Here is a 20,865-nt window from a genome sequence, read left to right as displayed (position 1 = left end):
CCCAGTTTCCACGAAGTATTATAATGTGAGAAAATAGCCAGAAATCTGTTTGACAGAGATTCAATCTACTCAGCTGAAACTATACCTTCATCTTATGCTATAATGGCATCAAGGTGACTGAATCCTAAATGTTCCTGGGGGGTTTCTCAGCCTGGAAGAGAATTACAGCATTTCGTTTGTGATATAGCCTATATCTGTCACATAAAAATCACAAAGATTCCTGGGCCTGGAGTCAGTGGCTGTAGGTTTGCACATGAAGCCCTCCTGAGTTGGTCCTTGACCACCACTTCTTGCTGACTCTTCCTTCTCCACCTGCCATCCCTACAATAAATGCCAGTTGTACTGAGCTACTGACAGTTTCCTCATCGGCCTTGCTGTTTCTTGTCCATTACTTGCTTACCCTATTACCTCTGTGTGCATTTCTCTATTCTGCCTCTCTGCTTGGTTATCTTTCAAGACATTCTCCTCTGAGAAGCCACCTGTGCTTCATAATATACCCTACAGAGAATTTTATAATAACACCAACACTGCCTGATTTCACATAAGCCTACTTTTACTAGATCAGGGGTCTTTCTGTAAAGAAAGACCTAGTCTTTCCATAAAGACTAAGGTAATAAATATTTTTAGCTTTGTCGGATGCACAGTTTCTGTTAACAACTACTCTACTCTGCTACTATAGCACAAAAAGTAACTATAGATAATATGTAAACAAATGGCTCTGTGTGTGTTTCAATCAAACTTGATTTAGCAAATCAGGAACGGGGCCAAATTTGGCCCACAGTCTGTAGTTTGTTGATCTCTGTCCCAGACTATAGAATTTTCAGGATATCAACCATGATTCATTTATCTATTTCTAGGTACTAGCCTGATGCCTAGCCCATGGTAGGTGTTCAGAAAATGTTTGTTGGCCAAATATATGATTCCAATCCTGATGTAAACTTTAGTGCAAGCTGAGACAATTTTCTTTCCAAGAAATATCTTACAATCCTAACATTCTTTCCATTTGAGTACCAATTTTATCATCTGAAAAATGATGGTGATACCAGTTGCCTTGTATCAGTCAGGGTTGTCAGGAAGACTAAAGGGACACTGAACTTAGATGTGGATTTCCACAAACAAGGCCATTCATGTGAGGGGATTTTAACTTCTATCACGTGTTAACTAGACCATAAGCAGTGAGATTGTCATAAAAATTTAGTGGAGAAGTAAGCATGCAAATGTGAGGTCTGATTTGACCAATGATATTGTAAAGAATATCCCTTGTAATTGTTAGAAAGATGAAAGGAGCAGTTAAACACATGGAGGAGGCAGGAGAAGTGTTTGCATCCAGCAGCTGCACTTTGTTGCCCTGACTCAACCTCAGCAGGTGCTGGAGCTGTTTTGCTGCCTCATTACCACTTTATTTGGCTCTCATATCTGGGGTGGCAAGCTGGTTTGTCCTCCTAAGCACTAGTGCTGGTTACTTCTTAGGGCCTGCCTAACTGAGAAGGACTCTGAGTCTATGCCCAGCCTCAGTGGGTTTTACAAGAGAGCAAGGATTGCTTAGGGAACTTTTGCCATTGCGGGGCAGATCAAGTTGTCCCAAGGACATGAGTGTGTCCACTACACTTAGGAATGAAGGGAAATGTGTGGGTCTCAGGTACTGGGGAAAAGGAATACAAGGCAATTGAAAAAGTAAGGTGAGGGGATGCCAGAATCAAACCTGCATCATTTCAAAATTTTAGTTAGAATTAAACCAGGAAAGATGGTGAAATCTGTCATATATCTTATCTTATTGTAGAGCCTAAAGATAACCCTGTGTTATTGATACTTTAGATTAACTCATTATACAGGTCAGTTATACCCTTTGGTGCCATGGGCTATTGTGGAAATCTTTCTCCACTTAGAACATCATCTTTATCAGTAAATTAGTTCTAAGCTTTTCCCAATTGATTAACAAACTTATGAATATACTCTTAGGCTGGTTTTACCCGACTTGGCTTCTGTCTGATTGGCCTGTTGTTTTGTTTTCTTGTTCTTTGTGAATACTTTGAATCCAGTTCACCCACCTGATTCTGATTTTAACCTTGCTATACCTGTGGCTCTTAACACTGTCTATACAGAAGAATCACATTTGGTGCCCCGACTCCATTAACCTGGGCAGAACCGAGGCATCAGTAGATTTAAAAAAAAATGATTCTCCTCTCTAGAGACCTAAATTTTACTAAATCTTTTCACAGTTGGTTAGAGATCAAGCTCCTGGGACAGTCAGGGATGGTTTTGTGTCCTACTTTCCCCACTTACCATGTGACTATGGAAAGTGGGATAATATTACCATTCCTTGGTTATTTCATGTTATTGAATGGGGCAAATAATTATACCTTTCTATGGAATTATTATAAAGAAGAGGTAAACATATAACAGTATCTAGCACATGATAGATGAGTAATAAATATCAACTACTGTGGGTATTACACAGTATTTTGTTCTTCTTACTATGGTTTTTATGATTATGATGATTACCAACATGATATACATACTTTACCTATTCCTGGACCCCTGTGGTTACTCCTAAGCACAACAGCAAGCTAATTTTCTATTTTGTTTTTACATTCTATACCTGGCTATGTAAATAAGTATAGAATAGGGGTCTAGAACTAGTCAAGAATCCTGGGTTCTAGAACCTCCTTCTGCTACATACCAGCTATGCGATCTTGGGTAGTCATCTTGTTTTCTTGGTTTATAAATAGGGTGTACCAATACATATACACAAAAGAACACCAGCATTCTCTGACAGGGAAAACATTTATACTTCTTTCTGTGCATGTTGTTCCACAAAAAGGACCTGGAATGTCTTTCCTCTTGATTCTTCTTCTGGTGTATTTCTTTTAATGCTTTAAGAACCAGCCAAAATTCTATCTTCTTCCTAAAAAAAAATGTATGGATCACATCAGTTTTACTTTCATGTCCCTGACACTTATTTTTATCCTCTTATTTTGTCTTGAATTATAATTAGTTCTTTCTCTTCTCTCTTACTATGAAGTCACTAAAGATAGATTCCTTTTTCTTCTTCAGGTACAGCCAAACATTTTCTAGAATAGAACCTGGCATAGTATATTAATCAGCTATGGCTGCATAACAGGCAACTTCAAAATCTCAGAGGCATGTAACATAGGGATTGATTTCTTCATCATGCTTTGTTGGTCTGCTGGGGAAATCCTACTTCAGACTGTAGGTCTATGAGTTGGCTGAAGCTGGAGCTGCTGTATTCCATGTGCCTCCCTCCCTCCTTCCACTGGGTTAGCTGGAACATGTTGTTCTCATGATCATTGCAGAAGCTCAAGAGGACAAGCTCAGTGATACAAGTCCATTTTAAGCCATTGCTCATGTTGGGTCTATTTTATGCCACAGGCGAAAGCAAACTACATGCTCAAAGACTCAAACCATTTTTTATGAGAACTGAAAAGTTACATGACAAAGGATATGATTATGGCAAGTGATAAAGTATTGTAATCAATAATTCATTCTAGCATGTGTATAGTAAAATTAAGAAAGGTAAAAAAAATGAAAATAAGCATTTATATCTAATTAGACAAATCTTGGGGCTAGGAAATCATTTCCTAAAATATTCATCATGGAAAACTAATTTTAGCAGGCATGACTAAGTGTTTCATGATAAAGGTGGAGTGGATTCTATAGTAGAATGAGTATGGAAAATACAGCTACATTTGAATAGTTTTTTTGTTTGTTAACAGGCATTTTCAGAGCTTTTGACTTGTTAACTTGTATCATAAATATGCTAAATAATTATATATCATTAGCTTTAGCAACATTCACAGGAGCGTGGAACTTCTCCTTTTAGATTCTTCTTGTTGAACTAGTCTTATGTAGGACCCATTTCAGGACATACTATGTTGAAATAATGGGAACACAGTTTTCTTGATCTTTTACTTAGAAGGGTTGCTTGGGGAGTTGAAAAAGGATTATTAAGGTAGTAAGTACAGAAGAATGGCCAATTAGAAAGTTGAATGAAGATTCCAGTTAATGATAGTGTACCTACTGAGGCAGCTATTTAAGAAAATATGCCCTTAGGAAACCAAAATCATAAATAGAGAAACTGAAAATTCCATGGAGACCTTTCAATGCTGCAGATCACTGTAATGTCAAAGCAGAAACTTGTTGAGGAATCAGAGTTTTGACTTCAAATTAAAATTGCAAGTAATTGTGATGGAATTGGTCAGGCCAGAGACCCCCCATCCTTTGAAGCTCCAAGCTTCAGGCTGCAAAGCTGGGGTTGATTTTTGGAGTTAGGGGAAAAGCCCACAGAGGGGATGGATTATTGGCCCAGGCTGTGCTCTCCTGTTCTCTAATCAGTGTCCATTCCCCCCTCAGTTCTTTGTCCTTGTTTTTGCACTTCTTTACTGAACTCTAATCTTGAAAACAGGGAGTCAAACTCTCAGGGATCTGTTGTGGAACAGCTGATGCATTGATTAGATGGCTAGGACTGATAGAAACAAGGCTATTGTTGGGAGTGGAATGAGAAGTGTAGATAAGTGCAGAGAGGGAGGGAACTAGGAAAAGGGACAGAAAACCAATCTTACAGAGTAGGAGGGCTTCTCTCTACCCACTGGGGCCAAGCTGCAGGGAAATTTATTTAGATGGCTTTGTGAATCAGGATTGAACAATAAATGTGGAGTGAGAAATAGCAAGGGGATGCACAAAACTTGAGGAGGCACTAAGAGTGTTAAATACTCTATTTCTGACAATTTCAAAAAGAAATATGTATTTAATTTCTTTGTTCTCCTCATGACTATTGCAATTTTTTTAATAGGAAAGGAAGATTTTTTTAAAGACTTTATTTATTTATTCATGAGAGACACACCCACAGAGAGAGAGAGAGAGAGAGAGAGGCAGAGACATAGGCAGAGAGAAAGGCAGGCTCCATGCAGGGAACCTGATGTGGGACTCAATCCTGGGACTCCAGGACCATGCCCTGGGCCGCTGAGCCATCCAGGGATCCCTACTTGCAAGTTTTGAGAGCAAAATGTTGACTCTTCCTGTCAGGAAATAAAAGATATCTTTTATAGCAGAAATGACAGATTCAAATGCCTAGAAAGTCTAAGTGGATAATGCCAGTGGGTGGAGTCGGACTGAGAAAGGGGAGAAAAGGGATAGTGGTGAATGAACCAGAAGGCACATGCACCACCAAAAGCATTGGAAGAGGTGGTGGATAATCTTCAGGCAATTTTTGCCTTGCTACAATGGGGATGTAGAGTTGCCAAATGTTCTGATTTAGTTTAAAAAAATCTATAAATGCACATTTTGTGTGTAAATTAATACACTTTGGGGCATCCTGTGTAGGTCCATCCAATCCATCTTTCAGTAGTCTGTGAGCCCTGTCTTATGGGGCTATGGGGAGGCAAGATTGGGAATGCCAGCCTTGGAGACCAACACCTAGACTTAGATACTGGTGACCTGGAGGTTACTTAATAATGGACTTAAAATTATCAGTAGGATGGGGGTGGTAATACCTACCTCACAGATATAAGGGCTTCTCAGTCACTCACCATCGCAAAGTAAGCTTTTGCTTTTCTTCTTTGGGATATAAGCATTTCTGGGTAGTGGTTTCCCAGTGGTGACTACATTTCCTAGCTCCTGCTTACAACCACATGTGGCCTGGTGAGTAGGTCTCAATGACAGAGTCAGAGGAGAAGTGATACAGATGAGTTCTGGACCAAGGCTTTCAGGAAGCAAGGATGCCTTCCTCCTCCTCTGTCAGCTGAACGCATTTGATGCTGAGGATGGCTGAGCCACAAGATGTAAGATGTTTCAGTATTACCATGTAGAGGAAAGCCAGCTGCCACCAGGAACATCTACTTGTACTGTTAGATGAATGATAAATGAATTTCTATTTTGTTTTGAACTTCTATACACTTTGAGACCAATTTGTCACTGTAGCCTGACCTAGCCTTATAGTTCTAGCATTGATATATAGCAGGTGCTATGTAAGTGTGAGTTCCTTTACCTTGAATTATCTTCATAATTATGCCAGTTACCTTCTCTTCTGTATCTACTGTGTGCAGCATTCTCTAAGGCTCTTTGCCTGCAGTGTCATTCCTAACTACAGTTCTGCTAAGTAGATAGCATCACTTAAATTTTATAAATGCAGAATTAGCAACTTTGAGAGATGAAGTTATGTACTCAAGGTGACCAAGCTAGTAAATAGTAGAGCTATGTAAACTATGTCTGTCTAATTCCATATCTGGGCTCTTCCTTGTGAACCACATTATTTTCCTGTGGCACTGGAGTCGAGTGGTCCTGGAGATGAATGGAGTACAATGGAAGAAAGATTCCATGTGGCCCTAAATACTATGCTCAGAACTTTTAGTCTCTTTTCTTTCTTTACCAATAAATAGAGCATAGACAGCTTCAGGAACCTTTCGATAATTTAGACAGATCTGTGTGACTCCATGATGGAACCAAAAAAGTACCTTTGCTTATCCAAATTAGATAAAGGATGTGACTTTCCAAAGAAACTTCACACTGAATTACTCTATGACAATAGTATCACACTGGACTTGCTCAGCTGCATTTAAGTTAAATGAAAAGATTTTTCAATGTATGGTCTCGTCTCAAGTTTATCTGTGTATTCCTGGGGTCTGTGTAGCCTCTAGCACATAACAGACACACAATTATGATTTGGAAGGGAGAGAAAAAAGGAGGAGAGTAGGGATGGAAAGTGACAAGAGGAAGGGAGAGGTCAGAGAGCTTAGGGAAGGAAGGAGAGGAAGGAAGAACAGGAGAGGAAAAGGAGGAAGAGGCATCATAGTGCTAAACGGCAGTCCTGTCTTCTATTTTTGGTTGAAGTCCCAGTGCTTGCAGTAACCAGCTCTATAAACTCCTAACATAAATTTAGTATTGAAAGTCACCTTGAGTATCTTGTCTGAGCTGGTCTTTGAAGATGAGGAATTTGAGATTCAGAGGTTAGACAAACTTTACAAGGCTTTTCAGCTAGTTAACTGTAGAACCACGGTTGGAACCTAGTTCTCTTGATTTATACCAGTTTTTAAAAATGTCAGCATACAATTTCTGTAATGATGAATGCAGTTGAGATGAAAACACAGGGACTTTTGGGCAGAAAAATCAGCAAGAATAAGTACATATGTGTATCTATATATAGTTTCATTATTCTGAGTCAGTGACTTATAATAAGCAACCTGGCTGAATTTCATAGGTAAGTTCAGTGAAGTCCCAACAACATTTAATTTCAGTAATTTTAATTCCAGAAGCTCAGCAATGAAAGGGAGATGCAAAGAGGGAAGTGAGAGTTTAAATAATGCATGTAAATTGCCTGTTACTCCGTTCAAACATACAACCCAGGGAGCCTAACATGGGAGCTGCAGATCTGCTGTTCTTCCCTTGATACTAAGTTCTATCATGCTTCCCATGGAGTGAGCATCTCACTCTGCTGAGTGTTTAGTGTTTAAAGATACATATTTTTCATACAACATTGCCCCTGAATGTAAGCCAACTCACCACTTCATCTGGTGCTCAACTGAAGAAAGAGCAATCTGTTTCAAAATAGGAGCAAATGTAGTCTGTGTTGGATATGCCTTTAGTATTATGATCATCAAAGTAGTGCCTTTTGAGGGTGTTGAAAGATGATTTTGACTATTTGTGGTTATTTTAGAATCTAATCCTCTGTTGAGATATGAAGTCCTTGTATTGATTTCTACAATGGACATTCAGTGTCCATTTGCTTGCTGATCTGACTTTAACATGGACAAATATCATGCATTTTAATTGCAAAATTAGTGACATTTTAACCTTGGCTCAAACTATATTATCAGAATACAGGTCTGGATGATGGGAAATACTTAATATTCCTAGAATATTAGGGATCCATAACACAAAACTGGAAGGTCTTTTTTTTTTCTTTAATGATAATATTTAAGATTTCTCTAATTCTCTAATTGTAAAGACCAACAACAAATATTCCCCCAGAGACAGGAATTGTATTGACTTCAAAGAGCAGTGGGTAAGAGGTCTAAGGCCCTGAGTTTGAATCTTAGTCTGCCATTAATAGGTGGCACCAGGGATGCCATTTATACTATTTGGGATTTGATTTCATCACTTAAAACATATGCAGTTAGTACTAATAATCTTGAAAGCTGCTTCCAGATTTTATACTATTTCAGCCAATTAAATGAGTGTCTCTTTCCTATATGCACAAAGTGATAAAATCTCTCTCTAGGCTCTGTTTGTCCCTCTGTTACCTGGTAGAACAGAAGACTAGGATGAAATCGAGACTACAATGTGCCTCATTTCCAAACTGTAAGTTTGAAGCTGTCTTACTTTCTCTTACAGTATTTCTGTATTTCTTTTTCTACTGTTGTAGACACAGCCACTGGCTGAATTCAGCTTAATTCTTTATGCTTAGCATTCAAAATATAAGAAACCGATCTCCAAGATGTGTCTCACTGCCCTGCCAATGCAACCTCATTCAGTGAATCTGTGAATACTGACTGGTCAGAGGGCTCTCGTGGACTCTGGTGTTCAGGCTACTAATGTGGTCTTATTTCAATGCCACGAAGGTTGATTACCTAAAAGATCCTGTCCACTTCTATCTGGTTCTTCTAAGAAACAGTGATCAAGAAGAGTTGATGGTTCTTCAAAGTCAGAGAAAAGAACACTATGATCTTGAGCTTGTCTTTTCTTCCCACTAGGCAAGAACAGTAATGAAAACCTCCTGTTCCAGCCAAAGCACAATTTTGAACCATGATATCATATCACCTTTTGAGTTAAACAAGGAAAAAATCAGCAAGGAAAGGCCTAAGATGAGAGAGCCCAAATGGCAATGAATGGGAAGGAGAAAGAAAAGATACTAATAGTTGAAAGTTTCAAAAAGGAGAACAAAGTTTCAGATGAATGAAATGGCTTCCCTTTTTCTTTGGAAGTCCTCCAAAGAGATGAGTGATCACCAAATGAAAGAGAATGAATGTTCATGAAGATTTAAAAAAAAAAAAAACACCCTATAATGTCATTGGTTCTAATGAAAAGACACATTCACAGATCTCTGAACCTTGTTCAAACCATTAATATAGTTAATGCTTCCCCTTAGGGCTAAGACATGGACATGCCATCTCATGTCATAGTGGAGTGTGTTCTTCATGTCTGTCTGTCCTCTTCACCTAACTGTGAGAACTTGAGGGCTCAGACCAGGCATATAGTACAGGTTTTCCTTCTGGAATATGTCTACTTTCACTGACCTTATCTTGAAAAAGTATACTAGTTTTTCTTTTTTAGGCACAGAAACAGGATAGAAGAGATGAAGTTTAAGGTCCTCTGTTAGGAGTATATTTATACAAGAGTAATTTGTTTTTTTAAAGACTTTCTTAATTTATTCATTACAGAGAGAGAGAGAGAGAGAGAAGCAGAGACATAGGCAGAGGGATAAACAGGCTCCAGACAAGGAGCCCCATGTGGGACTCGATCCCAGATCCCAAGATCACACCCTGAGCTGAAGGCAGACACTCAACCACTGAGCCACCCAGGCATCCCAATACAAGAGTAATTTGTAAGTGGAAAATCCAATACAGACAGGAGTGAAGATTATAGAAGCAGCATAACTAAACAGAATATAAGTTAGAATATAAGTAAGAGTTAAGCAATTCCAAGTTAAAGGAGGAGCATAATAAGAATTCAGAGACAGTGATGAGGACTGTGGGTTGGAGCTTCGTGTGGCATTCAGCTGCCAGAGTCCTGTTGAGAAGAGAACAACCTACATAACAGGAGCTGTAGTGTGGGAAGCTGGGAGGCTCTTATACTTGCATTGTCCTGGTCTTAGGTTAGAAGAGACAGGAAGGCCTGAATCTCCTTCTTCCAGCAGGGGGAGCCATGTTGCCTCAACAGACCATCTCTGGCCATTGGACTATGGAGGAGAAAATACAAGGTCTTCAAGATTAATGTACTCACTTGCTGTATTTACAAGCCCTGATGCTCCATACTAATTTATCAGAAGTACGTCCACCAATTGTTTTGTAACCATCAAGTGCAAGCAATATTCCAATGATGAAAAAGGGATATGGTGATTTAAAAAAGTAATAGTGTGTAATATAATATTTAGTTAATTTATTTTTTAAAAGATTTTATTTATTTATTTTAGAAAGAGAGAGAGAGCACTTGTGAGTGGGGTAAGGGGAAGGACAGAGGGAGAAGGAGAGAATCTCAAGCAGACCCTGCATCCAGATGCGGAGCTCCATCCAATGACCCTGAGATCACGACCTGAGCTGAAACCAAGAGTAAAATGTTCAACTGACTGAACCACCCAGGCACCCCAATATTTAGTTAATTTTAAAAAGCCAAAAAGTGTTTCTGAAAGACTAAGAACATTCAGAGGCCATATATTGTTTCAGCTGGTATGAATTTTGCCTCTGATGAGAAGGCCATGGAGAATTTTGCTGAAGTTTCTCTGGGCCAAATATACACTTTACTAAGCATTTTTATGGCTTATCTCCCTCAACCCTCACAAAACTATGTATTTTGGACTGGAGTATAATTGGACTCATTTTTAAAGATGCAGAAGTAATACAGAATGAAGTTAATAAGAAACTGTTGATAAGTGCTAGAGCCAACATAAAAACCTGGATGGCCTGAGTTCAGTGTCCACATTTTTAGAAACTGTGCATGATAAGAGCTCTCTCTTATTGTGACAAGCATTATGTTAGATGCTTTAAATGTATCTTATTTAAATTGTTCCCTCCAAAACACTAAAACTGTGTGATTTGCCTAATACCATGTAGCTAGTAAGTAGTTGAAGCAAGTCATTTATTTCAAAGCCACATTTTTGATGTAGGAACTGGAGGAGGCATATAAAAAAAGAACAGATCTTGATTCTTTTAGTATCTTAAGGTTCCCTAGAACCTTATAGTATCATAAAGGATACAAAAAGCAATGGGCAGAAAATAGCAAAAATTGGATCAAAATTCTAGTTCAAAATATGAGGTTTAGCAGTTGATTGTGAAGGCCCGGAGAATGGAGGACAATAGGGCTGTGGGGGCCTAAAGTTTCTAGAAGAGAAAGGTTGGTTCTGGAATTTGCAGAAAGCCTTGTCAGTCTCATTCTAATCATCTCCACATCTATCTGTTTCTTCTCTATGGATCTTGAAATAAACCTCTTGTCTATTTTCAGCTGAATGATGCCATGGAGACAGGCCTGGTGTCCAGGAAGTAGAGATCTAAGCAATCTGTCCTGGAGTGCCTCATGACTCTCAATCCAGGGCCATGGGCAGAGCTTCTTGTGCTGCAGGGAGCCAGCCTGTGTGTAGTTAGGGTAGCTGTGCAGCTGTGTGGGATGCTAGGGCAGGTCTCAGGTGGGGGTATAGGAAATTGAAGATAAAGGTTGCCGATTACTACCAATTCATCTGAAGAGACTTTTGTAACAAACATTTGCAGAGATATGTATTCAATGCAATTGTGTGTAGAAAGATGGGCCAAAAAGATGATAATAAGAGAGAAGAAAAAGGCATCTCTATTATATATTTTCACATATTTTTTAGTTTCATAGAAAACACTAAGAGCTACTTTGTGTTGAGTATGTACCATGTGCCAGGTGCTCTAAATACTTGATCTCTATTTATAGAATTCCTATTTGACAGAGGGTAGAGATGGAGAAATTTAAAGAAGTTAAAATAAAATCACACATCTTTTAACCCAGATTGGCCTGAATTCAAAGTCCATGCTTTTTGACCTGACATTCAAATGTCCTACAAGTGTTCACAGAATCTATGCTACAGATAAAGCATAATCCCAGACCTTCCTCTCACATCCAGGAGCAGATTTGTGTTTTAGTTTCTATATTTATATGTGAGGAAAAACAAGAGGTGGTAGCTATATACGTTGAGATTGGATCTTCTTGCAGACACAATAGTGGAGGCTCTCCTAGAGCAGCTGGGTGAAACTTCTATTGTCTATCTCCATAATCATTGGTCCAAGTTGTGGGTGACACCTGCAATAGAGCTTCCACAGAACAGCATGTGCAATGACTGGACATTTCTCTTAATTGCAGTTTATCCTAATTAAGTAGCATGCCAGTATGGTTCCCAGAAATCATGTAAGCTTATAATAAACCATTTTATGTTTGAACTAGCCAAAATAAATTCTGTGGTTTGCAAAGGTCTCCACAATTTATTTTATAGCTCATTTGATAACTGGATAAATTCAGATGATGTGAATTGCTTGGACATTCCTTTCATCATATTCTTTTTGTGTAGGTAAATGTATTTTCTCATAAAAGCCTTCTGTGGATGAGATTAATCTGTGAGAAACAAGAGCTTAGCCTGTCTACGTGGTTTTTACACTCAGGGATTGTCATCATGTAGCATTATTTTAGGTAACATATGGAATTCTCTTTTTGACTTAACTTTAAAGGAATAAGAATCCTTAAAAACACCATATGACAGGTGGCAATATATGGTGCACTAAAAATGAAGAATCTAGGGATATGTGTTGTTTTGCCAATTCAGCAGACTTCTTTTTTTGGTAAGGCTGCCTGCTTTTCCTTTAGAAAACTGTTTTTCCTCCCTCTAAGTGATTCTGATGGGAACGAATCAAAGGGTCCCTGCCAAAGGGCAGGCATGTTTCTCAGATTGACCAACCAGAGTACAAGCATAGTCCCCATGAGGGCACATGGCTCAAGGGAGGTCAACCAGAGCCAGTTTTGTGGTTTGTTTGGACTTTTGAGAGAGAAGGAAAGAGGGAGGGAAGGAGGGAGGGAGGGAAGGAGGGGGAGAGAGAGAGAAAGAGAGAGAGAGAGAGAGAGAGAGAGAGAGAGATTTCCAATATACTCTATGTTTCCATAAGAACGGAAGCTTGAAACTTCAAGGGACCATCTTGCTACCATATGGAACAAACTAATTTGAGAATGAAGTTTAAAAAGATGAAAACAGAGCTGATAACAGACAGTGGAGAGCTAGATGGAGAGAAACATCTGGACAAAGAGAGACAGAAAAAGGCAGAAAGAGCCAAAAGGAAGATAGGACAAAAACAGAGAAAGAGGAATTCCTTAGGCATGTATGCATAGAGATCACAAAGACACACACACACACACACACACACACACAAAGATACATGTAGAGACTCAGAGGGACTCTATGATACTACCACTTGATACTACAGCCATCCGTGCCTATGATGATACCTGTTCTGTGGACTTCCTGGCTTTAAGAGCTTATGTTGCTTAAGCCCACTGGGGTTGGAGTCCTGAAGAATACAAACTAAGAATCTGGTGTTTCTGGCTCTATTTTGGTCACTCAACCAGCTCTGTGACCGTACTGTATCTCAGGTTTCTCTGCTTCTCATCTCTAAAAATATCAGTAATATTGACTTCACTTAACCTCCAATGTTATGAGAGCTGATAGGATGAGGCTATGAAAGGGGTTTGAAAGCAAAAACATCATATGCATATATGAACATCATCATGGAACATCTATCATGAAGATTGCCATGGGAGGAGTTTGAATGCTGTTTTTTAATACTGCAGTTTTCACAGTGGACAAGGCTGGAGAAAAAAGCTAATATGTATGCCCAGGCGAAGCTTTTTGAGGTAACAGAAAGCAGCTATTAAAAGTTGTCAAACATTTGGGGAGCGGATGTATCTAATAGGAGAGAACTGCTTTGAACAGAGATGATTGTTACTTTTAAGGACACCTTGAGGAAATGACCCAGAAAATTAGCATGATCACCTGCTGCAAAGCGGTTCTCCCATCTCCATTCACTTTGAGATGAAAAGAAAATGGAGAGAGGACATGTAGTCCTGATATTTCAAATCCATTTTTTCCGTTACTGATTTTACAGAATTTAATCTTTGGTTAAAAATAAGAAAAACATTTCTCTGACTTTATCCTCATGTCTCTTTGATGAGAGATATTTTGTTTGTAATTTGCTGGGTTCCTATAGCAGCAATACTGATGTACTATTTTTTTGTGATAAAGAAACAATAGACATATGGTAGTTACATTAAATAGGTTGCCACCTAAAAGCAAGCTGAAATTTTCTGTAGAAAATCATCTCCAAAATATTAATCCCATTACCAATTGATTGTTTACCTGAAACTAATAAAAAACTGTTTATTAAAAAATAAAAATTATTAATTCAAAGAGAATACTTGATATGTACTGAGTATAGGACAGGAAAATAGATGTTTCATATCCTTTATCGTCTTTAACATTCACACATGGCATAGGTATTGGACCACACCTTACAGATGAAGACAACAAGGTGTAGAGGCTCTCAAACCTGGTGGTACATGAGCATCATCTGCTTGTTTAAAAAACAGATTTTTATCTTTGGGGTAAATCCCCAGTAGCACAATTGCTGGGTCATAGGGTAGCTCTATTTTTTTTTTTTTTTTTGGGGTAGCTCTATTTTTAACTCTTTGAGGAACCTCCACACAGTTTTCCAGAGTGGCTGCACCAGTTCACATTCCCACCAACAGTGTAAAAGGGCTCCCCTTTCTCCACATCCTCTCCAACATTTGTTGTTTCCTGTCTTGTTAATTTTCACCTTTCTCACTGGTGTGAGGTGGTATCTCATTGTGGTTTTGATTTGTATTTCCTTGATGGCCAGTGATGTGGAGCATTTTCTCATGTGCTTGTTGGCCATGGTCTTCTTTGGTGAAATTTCTGTTCATGTCTTCTGCCCACTTCATAATTGGGTTATTTGTTTCTTGGGTAATGAGTTTAATAAGTTCTTTATAGATCTTGGACACTAGCCCTTTATCTGATATGTCATTTGCAAATATCTTCTCCCATTCTATAGGTTGTCTTTTAGTTTTGTTGACTGTTTCTTTTGCTGTACAGAAGCAAAACTTTATCTTGATGAAGTCCCAATAGTTCATTTTTGCTTTTGTTTCTCTTGCCTTCATCGATGTATATCTTGCAAGAAGTTGCTGTGGCAAAGTTCAAAAAGGGTGTTGCCTGTGTTCTTCTCTAGGATTTTGATGGATTCTCATCTCACATTTAGATCTTTCATCCATTTTGAGTTTATCTTTGTGTATGGTGTAAGAGATTGGTCCAGTTTCATTCTTCTGCACGTGGTTGTCCAATTTTCCCAGCACCATTTATTGAAGAGACTGTCCTTTTTCCAGTGGATAGTCTTTCCTGCTTTGTCGAACATTAGTTGACCATAGAGTTGAGGGCCCATTTCTGGGTTCTCTATTCTGTTCCATTGATCTATGTGTCTGTTTTTGTGCCAGTATCACACTGTCTTAAGGATCACAGCTTTGTAGTACAACTTGAAATTGGCATTGTGATGCCTCCGGCTCTGGTTTTCTTTTTCAATATTCCCCTGGCTATTCGGGGTCTTTTCTGATTCCACACAAATCTTAAGATGATTTGTTCCAACTCTCTGAAGAAAGTCCATGGTATTTTGATAGGGATTGCATTGAATGTGTAAATTGCCCTGGGTAGCCTAGACATTTTCACAATATTAATTCTTCTAATCCATGAGCATGGAATGTTTTTCCATCTCTTTGTGTCTTCCTCAATTTCTTTCAGAAGTGTTCTATAGCTTTTAAAGTATAGGTCCTTTACCTCTTTGGTTAGGTTTATTCCTAGGTATCTTATGCTTTTGAGTGCAATTGTAAATGGGATTGACTCCTTAATTTCTCTTTCTTCAGTCTCATTGTTAGTGTATAGAAATGGCCACTGACTTCTGGGCATTGATTTTGTATCCTGCCACACTGCCAAATTGCTGTATGAGTTCTAGCAATCTTGGGGTGGAGTCTTTGGGGTTTTCTACGTATAGTATCATGTCATCTGTGAAGAGGGAGAGTTTGACTTCTTCTTTGCCAATTTGAATCCCTTTTATTTCTTTTTGTTGTCTGATTACTGAGGCTAGGACTTCTAGTACTATGTTGAATAGCAGTGGTGAGAGTGGACATCCTTGTCTTGTTCCTGATCTTAGGGGAAAGGCTCTCAGTTTTTCCCCTTTGAGAATGATATTTACTGTGGCTTTTTGTAGATGGCTTTTAAGATGCTGAGGAATGTTCCCTCTGCCCCTACACTCTGACGAGTTTTGATGAGGAATGAATGCTGTATTTTGTCAAATGCTTTCTCTGCATCTATTGAGAGGATCATATGGTTCTTGTTTTTTCTCTTGTTGATGTGATCTATCATATTGATTGTTTTACAGTGAAAAGCTGAGACCTGAGACACCTGCACCCCGATGTTTATAGCAGCAATGTCCACAATAGCCAAACTGTGGAAGGAGCCTCGGTATCTACTGAAAATAATGGATAAAGAAGATGTGGTATATATATACATATATATATATATATATATATATATACAATGGAATATTACTCAGCCATCAGAAAGGATGAGTACCCACCATTTGCTTCAACGAGGGTGGAACTGGATGGTATTATGCTGAGTGAAGTAAGTCAATCGGAGAAAGACAATCATTATATAGTTTTACTCATACAAGGAATACAAAAAATAGTGAAAGGGATTATAGGGCATAAAAGAGAAAATGAGTGAGGAAAATCGGAGAGGGTGATAAAACATGAGAGACTCCTAACTCTGGGAAACGAACAAGGGGTAGTGGAAGGAGTGGGGGGGGGGATGACTGTGTGATGGGCACTGAGGGGGGCACTTGATGGGATGAGTACTGGGTGTTATACTATATGTTGACAAATGAACTCCAATAAAAAATATACATAAAAAATAAAAACCAGATTCTTTGGCTGAAGTACAAGTTATTCTGAGGTGTGAGATCAGGTTTGGAAAAAAATGTGTTCAGTAACTTGGCTAAGATTATACTGCTAGTTGATGGGACCAGTATTTGATCTAAGTCTGTCTGTCTGACTCCAAATTCCACATTATTTTTTGTTTCATCATCTTTGCTGATAATCTTTCAAGGTATCTTAAACAAACAGATAAATGCAACTGCAGATATTCTTTGTGTTGCTCCCCATTTCTAAAACATTCCATCGGGACATAGGAATTCACAAATCCTGTTGAGTCTACACTTCTGGAAAACAATTTTTCCTCTAGTGATGGTTTTGTCTTTTTTAGACTCAACACAGGGCTAATTAAATGCTTGCCATCTTTTGCCAGATTTGGCAAGTGTCATTGGAGTGGTTATCTGTTTGCTGGTGAAATTAAGAGAACAAAACACATTCAGTAGAATGTGGAAGGTCAGCTCTCCTTAATAAAGGGTTTGCAGCTTTGTGAAATTGGAAAAGAAATGATGTATTCTGAAGCTACTTTCATCCCATTAACTTAAGTCAAGAAGAATAAAGGCAAATGCATTTTCAAAGATTAGCCTCCAAATCTGATGTGCATTTAAGAGGCATAACTGACTTTTTTTTTTCTCCTACCACCTCTACTTTATTCTTTCTCCCTCAGCTTAGACATTTGGAGCTGGAACATTTACAAATACTGAGAGTATACTTGTACTTTTCATGTTTTTCTTTGACAAGATATAGATTTTTCTGAGCTCAGGATCTGTAAATCTATTGATCCTTAGGGATAAAATGAATTGTGTTTCCTTCTCTAAGACCAGACATCCCCTCCACTATTTGTCCTCTTTAGAACAGAAGCTAAATAAATATGGGACCATGATGCCTTCTAACATTTAATTCAGAGCTGGTGGCAAATTTGTTTTAATTCAGTGTGATCAGTTTTCTCCAACTGGTCTGCTATAATTTGGGACAATCTCCCCCTAGCAGTTCTGGCTTTCTGAGAGCACCAACATAACTTAAAGAAGGGTATTTGAAGTAGGGAAAGCATGATTGTAGCTCAAATCCTTCTCAAAAGAGTAACGACTGTTCCTCGTTTTTAAACCATAGAAACACCCAAGGCATTAGGGAGTAGATGCATTTTCAGATGATTATCTTTTTCAAAATGACATATAAATACTTTATGTATACATAATCTTTCTGGTAGTCACAGTAAACAGCAATTCAAGATTTTTCTAACTACCTGATATTCTGAAACAAAAACTAGCATTTCACTTTACATACCTCAGGTTGTCTATTTTTTTGTTATTTTGTTTTTTGTTTTGTTTTGTTTGAGATATGAGAAGTAAATCTGGATCCTCATCAGAGCTACAAAAAGGTCAAGGTAAAAGGATGGGAGAGAGGAAGGTGATACCTCAAGATGCACAAATGGGACTTTGACTCATCTGTCTTTAGCAGTAAAATTCGTAGTGGAAAAAATAAAAAAAATAATTCTTAGTGGTAGGTGGGACCTGGGTGAGTGGGGAGAGTGCAACAGTATGAAGTATACTGTTTGTCTGAATAATTATTCAACTTGATTTTAGTAGTATGCCTCCATTATTTTAAGACCTATTACTCGTATGAAGAGGAATCCAAAGCTTTGTCTGCTACAGAGTGGTACTTTTAAATTAGTCCAGTGAATCCACCTCTAGGCAGTCCACATTCCATAAAAAATGTGTACTCCAATGGTATGGTCATGAAAACTCTCTCTGCTGTGTTTTCCCTTGGCTTCTCACTTTGCCCCAGACTTCATTGAATTTTCTCCCATCTCCAACCACCTAAATTAGGCAGATTTGATTGTCCCAGGTTGTTCTTTTTTTCAATACAACCTATACTTGATCTCTGACTTTTCTCACACTAAAACATTCTGGGAAACCACTTGGTTCATTCCAAACCCAGCCTCCAGATGCTTCTAGCTGTATCAACTGATTTAGTTGGCATCCATTTATTCTTATCGAGATTTTTATAAGAGGCATCATTTCACTCCATTTGCTATCAATTAACCAGATCTTAAACTCCGTATGGCTAGTTTGCTTTGTGGCAAATACTGAGATAAAAGTTAATCACATTGGGTCTCTGATAGCAAGATCCCAAATCACTAAAAGTATGTCTATCTTTTGAGCATAGTTCCTACTAACCCTGTCACTCCATCTCTCTCATTCATAGAGGAAGACATACAGAAGTTTATTCAGGCAAATACTCTTTATTAGTACATTTCAGGCTGTGGTTCCAACTCCTTTGTATTCTACACATCTGTTGAACTGACCTAAAACCAATCTGTGAACATATCTTTTACCAACATCAGTGGCTGGCCTAAGAGTTCCCTTCAGGTTGAGAGAAAGTCCTTTAGGCTTATAGAAGGATGAACTGGGTCTCTAACTTCGCAGAATCAAAAGAATTAAACAATACTGCGCGCGCATGCGCGTGAGAGAGAGAGAGAGAGAGAGAGGAGAGAGAGACAGAGGGAGAGAGAATTCCATTCTCCCTTTAGTTCTATTCACAATATACTTTCCTCCATTTTTTTCCATTTTGTTTTTAAACCCTATCATGACACCACATGTACCTTGATGGTGAAATGAGGTATGGCAGGCAGTGTGTGTGTGTGTCTGTGTGTTCCTGTTGGGGCTCCCCATTGAGGTTAGAATGAACAGCCAGTAATGGCCCTGAGAGCATTTGATGACAAAGAGAGCTGGATGCTAAAGGTATATGAAAATTAGTCATTCTCAAAGTCTGCTGGCTGAAGGCAAACTAACTGATAAAACCTGGCTTGAGGACAATCTGTTAGTATGTATCAATTATCTTTAAAACATATATTCCCTCTTTTTGGAATCTATTTTTAAAAAATAAGAAATGCAGAAAGGGATTTGTGCCCAAAGATCTGAATCTCAGCATCATTTATACCAATGAAAAAAACTCAGGAAATTATTAGATAAGTTATGAAATATTCACACAAGGGAAATCTGCCATTAAAAATACCATTCCTGAAGAATATTTAATGATAGGGAAATGATTACAGTAAGTGAAAAGGATAAATATAAAATCGTGTGATTATAATAGTGTTTTGCTAAAAGTGAAATATTGAGTGAGCCTGCAAAAATGTTACTTGAATTTTGGGTGATTTTTTTCATCTTTATATTTTCTGTATTTAAACACAAATACATCTCCAAACCATAACCACTAGGTAACAAAAGACAGAAATAAGACTTAAAGGTTTATTAGACCAAATGAAGGCAAACCTTCAGTGCCAGGTATGTCTGGGAGGTTCCCAAATGCAAGCTATAAAAGCTGATCCTGATGCAATAAGTAAAAAGAGATTATTGAAAAGCTATCTGGAGCTTATAGAATTGATGAGGAGCCTGACGATAAAGCTGGAGAAGGGCAGTAGGCTATCAAGAACATTTGAGATGTCAGTGCCAGTGCAAGAGTACAAATGGAGGCCCATATACTTTATGTTTAAATATTTATGAGTTATAAATCAAACTAACAAACTATTACATGAAATATGTTCTATCTTTTACTCTTGACAAATAGGTCTTCTTAAAAAAAAAAAATATGTGTAAAGCAACAGTTACTTCCAAGTAACTATGAATGGCCTGCGCATTTGCTCTGGGGATATGCAGACACAGCAGAGGCCAGGCACGGATGGAGAGAGATGACAGAGAATAATTTTTCCCTGGCTTGCTGGCTTCATTATCACTCTCCATTTCTGATGGCTCAGGAAATCCCTGAGATAAGCTCCCATGTTTTTCTCCTTTGAGCTTTTTAATGGGGGTAAGGGAGTTCTTTATGCTCCAGTTTGGCTGGTTGCCCACTGAAAACCCCTCTTCTGCCATTCTAAGCACTTCATAACCCACAAGGTTTCTCTTCACCCTACACAATTCAAACCAGGCAACTTCTGCCCACAAAGTGCCCTAGTACTCCTGGACCCTGATTGCTCTTCTGTAAAGAACCTCCCATTCTTCTCTTCTTACCCATTTAGGCCATAGAAGGGCCTTGCCAGTGCATATATGGATACTTTACATCAAATTATATTCACATCCTACCATATCCTTACACAAGTCATCTTATGACTAATTTTAGGTCCCAAGAATGTGCATTGGTGGCAGC

The 20,865-nt window shown here is 38.4% G+C and overlaps 1 long non-coding RNA gene across 16 annotated transcripts in view; it reads right to left on the bottom strand.

The window, feature by feature from the left end:
- Window positions 1-20,865, bottom strand: part of LOC102156270 — a 55,436-nt gene that overhangs the window by 28,692 nt on the left and 5,879 nt on the right. For 4 of the 16 annotated variants that reach the window (XR_005358311.1, XR_005358314.1, XR_005358315.1 and 1 more), the window contains exon 1: window positions 2,525-2,595. This is a non-coding gene — a long non-coding RNA (uncharacterized LOC102156270). Of the gene's footprint in view, window positions 1-2,519; window positions 2,616-2,680; window positions 2,906-20,865 lie in introns of those variants that run through there. The other 12 variants (XR_005358301.1, XR_005358304.1, XR_005358307.1 and 9 more) reach the window with 9 other exon arrangements.

Source organism: Canis lupus, chromosome 4 (genome assembly GCF_011100685.1).
Source record: "Canis lupus familiaris isolate Mischka breed German Shepherd chromosome 4, alternate assembly UU_Cfam_GSD_1.0, whole genome shotgun sequence".
NCBI lineage: Eukaryota > Metazoa > Chordata > Mammalia > Carnivora > Canidae > Canis > Canis lupus.
Note: the sequence above shows the minus strand (reverse complement) of the source record. Positions and strands in the feature narration are given on the sequence as shown.